We start from the raw sequence: 8,761 nt of genomic DNA, 5'->3' as shown, positions 1-8,761 counted from the left end.
CTTTGTTTAGTTCTTGTTCCTGCTTAATTTCAGCACACTGATATTTTTCCTGTCTTCTGTAGAGAAAATGTCAGGTCAAAAGCTAATTTTTGCTTTTAAAGATGGTTGAAACCTCACACTTAACGAGGAAAGGGCACCGCAGGCTGGCACCATAGACTTCAACATCGACTTCAGTGAAGTATGAAGTAGACATGGTCTATGGGGGTCCCCTGATGGACGTGGTTAGCCGTCGAGAAAAAGAAGGGCTACCATCGTTGTTGAAGATTAGCACCAAGGAGAATTCCTCACTAAAGGAGAAAAATGTGATAATGGAGGGGACTAGTCTCCTACCGTCTATGATAACTGCACCAATCAGAGGCCAACTCATTGCTAATTACGAAAGGCTGCCAGATGCACCACTGCGGCTGCCAGATGCCCCACTGCAAAGAACTCAACACAGAAATGTCAACCGCTGAAAACATAGAGCTTTCCTGCGTGAAGAAAGAAGACGCCAATAGGAGGCAGAAATTTTACCCTAATTCCTGAGGGTATGAGAGAGACTTCTTACAGCCTGCTTGCCACAGAGGATGAGTTCGAGTTTGCTACAGAGTCGGAGATACCAGGAGTTTCAGATGATCTTTGTGTTGTTTGCCCGACATGAAACACCGCAATTCCCACACGTACACAACCTACAGGGGCATTTGTGGAATTTCCATAATACAATGTTCTCAACCTAGAACGCTATAGTACTCTAGAGGAGTACATGTCCGCCGATGACATATTTCAGGTTACCGATCACCCATTGGGGGAGTCATATATCCCGTTAGATACAGAGACAGCACCAGCCTGGATTCTTACCGACATTGAAATAAAGGAGCGTCCTTGACAGCCGTCGATCATCACCGTGACAGAATACTACAAAATGAATAAAGTGAATAAAAGAGAATTTGAATTCTATGAATAAGTTCAAGGAAAGTTCATTAATATACTGGAAGGCTTGGAATTGTATACCAGAGTTTTCTCCGAAAGCGACAAAAGTAGTATTCTCGACTGCATCTTTAATCTAAGAGACAGGGGTCGATCATGTCTTATGATGGAAAGAACCTATTCTGAGCCATGGAAATGGATGCGTGGAAAAGACAAAATCACCATACAATGTGGTTATTGTTACAATTTCACCCAGGACAGATAAGGTAATCCCCCGGGGATTTTGAGATACGACGAGGTGGACCCACTACCTCTCATGATAAAATGGATAATCAAGAGAATGATCCAATGGAGCATACTTCCAGCCGACTGTATTCCCAACAATTGTATCATCAATATATACGATGAAGGCAGTCGCATTCCCCCACATATAGACCATCATGATTTTGTGAGACCTTTTTGCACGGTCTCCTTCATGAGCAAAAGTAAAATTTCATTCGGAAAAGAAATATATGCCATTGGCCCCAGTGTGTTTAAGTGATTTGTGGAGATTCTGCTACCAGTGGGTTCAGTGTTGATTCTTAAAGGAAATGGATTAGACATCGCCAAACATTGCATTCCAGGGGTACGAGACTGCTGGGTGTCTGTAACTTTCTGAATAATGGATCACTACAAAATGCCTAATGGATTCCAGCCAGATCCGGAGTTAGAAGAGCTACTGCCTTACGAGCTATGAGGGTTGCACCTCTAAGCACATGCAAAGGGAACTCTTGTCCTAGAGCATGGTTCATGGTTTAGGAGGTCAGCTCGATCAAGAGCTCACCCCAACAGAGATGGACATTCAGAGGATACCTTTTGTACTGTGTTTCGACACAACAGATATGATGATATATTTACCAGATATGCTCAGCTTGTGATATGTACCCAGCATGAGATATTTTCAAATGTACTTTGATGCATTCAACATATTGTACCTTTTGAGGTTTTGGCTTGCACTCAAATTGTAACACTTGTTGAAGCGAATCAATGAAATCTCTTTCAGAATTTTGTCTGTTTGTTCAATTTCTCTTTTGTGCGATGGATAAAGAGCCAAAAAACCATACGTTGGTTCTGAACTACAAAGAACAAAGAAGAAAACAATAAAAACTTAATAATAAAGTTAAAATAAAACATTCTTTTGAAAATCAATCAATCAATACAAATTAAATTTTGGAAAACACATTTTGAAAATTAAACGTGATAAAAACAACAAGGAAAATGAAAATAAATCTGTTGAGTTGTTTCTCTCGATTTTGAGGTCTCTTACTTTTTGCTCGCGCAGCACAACCATCCTTGTCTGCACTAAATCTCACAAAATTTCATATATCTTCCTCACCAATGTCAGCATTGTCACATGACACATATCTATGAGTTCAACACCACAAACTCTTTGTAAATTTCAACTCTCATTTTTGAATCAGTCCCTAACTTATGATTCTCTCCTTTTGAGGTCAGTCCCTAACTTTCGATCCTCTTTTTGAGATTGATCCTTAAATTTCAATTCTTATTTTGGAATCAGTCCCTAAATTATGATTTCCTCCTTTCGAGGTCAGTCCCTAACTTTTGATCCACTTTTTGAGATTGATCCCTAAATTTCAATTCTCATTTTGGAATCAATCACTAACTTTTGATTCTCTCCTTTCGAGGTCGGTCCCTAACTTCCGATCCTCTTTTTGAGAATGATCCCTAAATTTCAATTCTAATTTTGGAATCAGTCCCTAACTTCTGATTCCCTCTTTTAGAGGTCAGTTCCTAACTTCCGATCCACTTTTTGAGATGGATCCCTAAATTTCACTTCTTATTTTGGAATCAGTACCTAACTACGGATTCCCTCTTTTCGAGGTTGGTCCCTAACTTTCAATCCTCTTTCTGAGATTGATCCTTAAAATTCAACTCTCATTTTGGAATCAGTCCCTAACTTATGATTCACTCTTTTTTTAGGTCGGTCCCTAACTTCTAATCCTCTTTTTGAGATTAATCTTTAAATTTCAATTCTCCTTTTAGAATCAATCCCTAACTTATGATCCCCTCCTTTCGAGTTTGGTACCTAAATTTTGACTCTCTTTCTGAGATTGATCCTTAAATTTCAATTCTCATTTTAGAATCAGTCTCCAACTTCTGATTCCCTCCTTTCAATTTTGGTACCTAAATTCTGACTCTCTTTCTGAGATTGTCCCTAAATTTTGATGCCCTTCTCTCAAGGTCGGTCCCTAACTTTCTACTTTCTTTTTTAGATTGATCCCTTAAATTTCAATTCTCATTTTAGAATCAGTCTCCAACTTCTGATTCCCTCCTTTCAATTTTGGTACCTAAATTCTGACTCTCTTTCTGAGATTGATGCTTAAATTTCAATTCTCATTTTAGAATCAGTCCCTAAATTATGATTCCCTCCTTTAGAGTTCAGTACCTAAATTTTGACTCTCTTTCTGAGATTGATACCTAAATTTCAATTCTCATTTCGGGGTCAGTACCTAAATTTTGATTCCTATCTTTTGAGGTCGGTACCTAAATTTTGATTCTCTTTATTAGATTGATACCTAAATTTTAATTCTTATTTTGGGATTAGTACCTAAATTCTGATTCCCTCCTTTCGAGTTCGGTACCTAAATTCTCACTCTCTCTTTTGGGATTGATACCTAAATTTCAACTCCCATCTCAAGGTCAGTAACTAAATTTTGATTCCCTCCTTTCGAGGTCAGTACCTAAATTCCAACTTTTATTTTTAGGATTGATACCCAAATTTCAATTCCCATCTTTAAGTTAGCACCTATATACTGATTCCCATCCTCTGTAAACACCTGAAACTTAATAATTTAAAACCTACTCTCTGATCCCCAACGAAAGTTTCTACTCCTTGATTTTGATCAGATATTCACCTGTTATATTCTCCAGCGGAAACAACTAGCACTTAATTTTACACTCTTTTCTAGGTTTGTTGACTTAGGAGTCTGTGTAGGTCTTGTTGATCTCGTCGGTCAACGCCAATACAAGTAGTGTGCTTTGCCCAGCACACCACACCTATTAGGCGTCCATTTGTTCACTTCACTCTTGGTTGAGGTTTTGTTTTCCCTCTTTAGTTGCCTAAATTCTTTTGACTATTCCTAGAAAACTAGAAAATGAATGCACACTCTTAAAAACTCTAAGGACTTCCTTGCTCAACTTGAAGTTCCACGTATTGGTCCTAACCTCTAGCAATTAGTAGGTGGGGTCAGTATTGAGGATCTCAAAAGGAGTCCCCATAGGATTGTTTGGCCTTAGGGTTGACCCTGGGTGTTGGTCTGGAGCTAGTTCACTCACTACACTCACTATCATCTATATCCACTCACAACCCTAAACCCTAATTTGTTGACTTTGATCCCTTGATCTTTTGGGAGACTCATGTAGATGGTCCCGTAGGCCCACTAGCCCTAGGCTAGGGTTTACCTAAGACCAGTACATAGAGGACCCAAATGGGGATTTCATTGGTCCATAGCTCATGTAAGGTGGTTGACACCCCAATTATACCTCAGTTCCCAATTTGGCCTTTTCACCCCATACCTACCCAAATTATATGAACACCACCATATCCCAAACTTGGCCAAAAATCCTCAAATTCACCCAAAATACCCAAACCTATTAAAAAATCATCTCAAACCCTTTGAAAATACCCAAATGGCCCAAAATCACCCAAAATTGCCAAAATTACCAAAATACCCCCAAATTTGCCAAAATTACAACATACCCTTGGCACCCCAAACTTTCCCAAAACCTTAAAAATCATCTCAAGTGTCTTCAAATCCACTTTGGACCATCCAATTGGACACAATTTGTCCAGTTTGACCATTTTGACCAAAACCACCAAATTGCCTTTAAAGGCCCAATTTCCCCAAATTCATCCTAAATGTCCATCAATTTAGACCCAATTTCCATAAAATTTCAATTCTATCACCACTCACATGATCAATCTAAACCAAATCTATGCCTAATTGGCCTATGCTTTGAGCTCAATTTTAATCTAAGTCAAACCCCGATTTTTGGCCCTATGACATAATCTCATTTAGTTCAACCCCATAGCCTACTCAATTTGCCCCAATTTGAATCTTAAACTCTTCATAACAATCCTACACATCAAATTTGACCTTCAATTGGCCTTGGTGAAGCCTCAATTTCACTTAATTTTATCCCAAGTCCAAAAATCCCCAAATTTTCCCCAAATTGGCTATATCTCCAAATTACACCAAATTGAATGCCCTAACCCCAAAATTGACACGCAATTTATGTTGAAAGCTCTTCATGACGTTACTATGAACCATTTCCAACCATTAATTTGGACTTAGCCCAAACTTAGCCAAACCTAGACACAAGTCTAATCTAGGTTACTATGAACCATTTCCAACTATTAATTTGGACATAGCCCAACCTAGACACAAGTCTAATCTAGCATGCCCAAATTGACCAAAATCCCAAAATCCTTCAAATTGAGCTTTCAATTGACCTTAAAATTACTTCAATCCTTCACCAAAAATCTTTATTACAATCATCTATACAATATTATCAATCAATTGAGCTCAAATTCATGCTAACATAACCCAAACCCAACTTTTAGCCTTTTTGACCAAAATTGGATCTATGACTAAAGTCACAAAATTAAGGTCTCCAAAGCAACTAAGTACACCTTATTGACTATGTTAAACCCTCTCAAACCACTTAAGTAAGCTATGGACCAATGGGTCCCTAAATTGAGGGATCTTATCGCATTTTTGGGCTTTAACCAAAAATCCCTTCCATTATCGCTTACCATTGGGAGTAAATTATAATTAAGCCTCCACCTGACTCACCTTACCTTCTGGCCACCCCCCCTGGCCCTGCCGGCCGACCTCCAAAACCAGGACCCCCAAGCTTAAATTCAATAACCCCAGAGACCAGCTCCTCCTAATGGCCATTTAGAGCTCCTCCGCCCTCCCCCTAAGAACCATTTTACACCCATCAATTAGCCCTAAGCTCCCCTTAAGCTCCTCTATTTAATCAGCCCCTCCATGGCCAAAGAGAGGAGAGTGCCAAAATCCTTGGGGAAACTTTGTCCAATTGCTTTTAGACACTCTACAAAAACTCTTAAACTCATTACCACCATTTTCCCCCATTGATCCCCACTATGAAAGCCCAATTTTGAGCTTAAAATTTCAGCTCAAACCATGACATCTTTTTATAAGTCCACCAAACTCAAATTAATTATGAACACACCATCCCTAGAGCAAGAGGAGTTGAATACCCATCAAATGCCCCTTTGAAACAACCTCTAAGTTAGCTCTAGACCAACACCTAAAATCCACCTTGATCGAAAACAAACCTAGACAATTCACCAAGGCTTGAGACTTCATCCAGAGGTTTGTTGGGTCCAATCAAAGCTACCACAACCATCTGATTGAGGCCTCTTCTCTCAGACAAAGGTATTGAACCTCAACCCTAATCTGAGATTATTTTGATTCTTCATTTGTAATGGCTTGATTTGATACTTGATTAACCGTATAAATGTGTTCGTCTTGAGTAGATGAAGGTTTAGAAACAAATCCAATGCAATTTTGATGAGTCTAGCTTGAGATCTTAAGATTTTAATGTTAACAGCTTACGGGTTAAGTAACTTGGGGATGATAATGGAGAGCCATCTGATCGCCCGTGTATTCAACCAACCAAGGAAATCAAGCAGGATGAGTGGATGGTGCATGAACCACGGGTCATGTAGCAGCTGAAGTGGATGGTGGCGCCGAATGGGAGTGCACCGTTTGTGAGTTTGGAGCCACCGTAGGATGAGTTGGCGCCGCACTAGATAAATAGAAAAATATGGACTTTTAAATTATTTTAAATGCCTAAACTTCAAAAATTCATATCTTTCTCTAGAAAAATAATAAAAATAAAATAAAAATACTCTCTTGTTAAGTGAATAGAGGAGAATAATGTGGACTAAAAATAAAATTTTTTTTCTTACTCCCTGATTTTTAATCCCTTAAATACCCTTTGTGGTCTTTCAATTCTCCATGACTAACCCCACCATGTTTATCCTTTTGTATTTAGTTTTATTTTGAGAGTCATTAGTGTTGTAAAAGAAAAAAGATTCAAAAGAACTTCAAGAGTTTGGTGGAGGATTTGAGATAAGTTTTTATATTTTATTTTTAAACTACTTTTGGTTTTAATCCAGAGTTCTTGTTGGTTTGACAATGATTTCTACTTTTAAACTAAAGTGTGGTTTTGTTTTCTCCATGAATTTTGAGTGGTTTTCTTTATCTTTCTTCTTAAAATGATAAGTAATTAAAGTGTTGGATGGAAGTTGTGGAGGTGATGATTTAAATCCATGTACTTCATTTACTTCTTGATTTGGCCTATCTAGATGTTAAAATTTATTGTAAAAACATGTAAGAACCAGGTTGGTATTGTCTTAGTCAACAATTTTGAAGAATCACATGAGGTTGTATGAATGAGAATGTAATTCATATGATTTAGTGCAAATAAATAGGGAAATAATCTTTGTAGGTTGTAGTGTTAGAGGACTTTAAAGTGAAAATTTAAAGTCCCCAACTTGGTTTATTATTTTAGGTTATGATATGAGATGTTATCTCTAGATGGAGGGAATCGAGGGAACTCTAGAGTGAGAGTTAGTATCTTCCCTGCCTAGCTGGTCTTTAGAACTATTCAAACTTTAAATTAGCCAATGTTCTTTTTAGCATCTCTTGTAAGGGTAAAGAATATTATTTCTCCTATTTGCACAACACAATTTGCATACTTCCACAACAGAATTTCTATAGTTATTTCTGATTCATGATAAGGAGAAAGATATTTTTATATCAAGTAATTTTCTTTAGATAAACTCAAGTTATCTTTATAAGTTTTACTATTTTGTTAAAATATCCAAAATACCAAAAAGATTTGAATTTTACTTACTACAAAAACATCTATAAGTTTAATTGATTGTCTTACTAAATAGAAAGTTTGTTGTTCAATAGTGCATATTGCTTATTTTTCCTGTGGGTTCGATATTCAGGTCTTAATCAAAAAGTCATATATTACTTGATAATGATGCATATACTTGCACAGTATCCCCATATATATAAAAATTAAAAAATTTAAATTCTTATTTTCTTTAGAATCAAGTTTTTGGTTCTGTTGAAAAGTAAGGAAACATAAGTGAAAAATATCATCAAAGACATTGTTATACTGTGCACATAAACAGTATGTCAGGATAAATAAACAAACATAATAAGTAATTAAAATAAGCAAACACACTAAAATATGAAAATATTCAAACTAAACTACAAATACTCTCTTTTTTTAAATAAAACTAATTTAAATTATAAAATAACTTACTACTAAGTTCTGTTACTTCCCCGACAATGGTGCTAAGAACTTGATGCGGGTGGATTTAGTACGTTAATTTTATAAATTTCTTACAATATTACAAAATGCACACGCAGATACAATAGTAAATATGAAAATTAATCCCAACAAAAATAATTTTATCTCTTAAAACTCTTTAAACTGTCAAATCCCTTAAAATAACGCAACTGTATGTATTGCTTAAGTAATAATGAGCTCTATTGGAGCCCTATATATCGATCCCACAGAAAAATTGGATATGCCTTTTAGTAAATTTTTTAAATTATAATGTGAAATATAACTTTAAACTACAAAAGTGATGTGCTAGATTTGAATATAAAGTAATAGAGTGAATGTTGAATAAAATGCAGTAAAAAGATAAAGTTAATTAAACAACTGCTAAAATTTCAAAAGTAAAATTATGAAAACTAAATAAAATTTTTGTGACGAAGAGTTCAAATTTAAGAAATCA

Source organism: Phalaenopsis equestris, unplaced genomic scaffold, assembly GCF_001263595.1.
Source record: "Phalaenopsis equestris unplaced genomic scaffold, ASM126359v1 Scaffold232813, whole genome shotgun sequence".
NCBI classification, from domain to species: domain Eukaryota; kingdom Viridiplantae; phylum Streptophyta; class Magnoliopsida; order Asparagales; family Orchidaceae; genus Phalaenopsis; species Phalaenopsis equestris.
The sequence above is the reverse complement of the archived record's forward strand: the minus strand, read 5'-3'. Positions refer to the sequence as shown.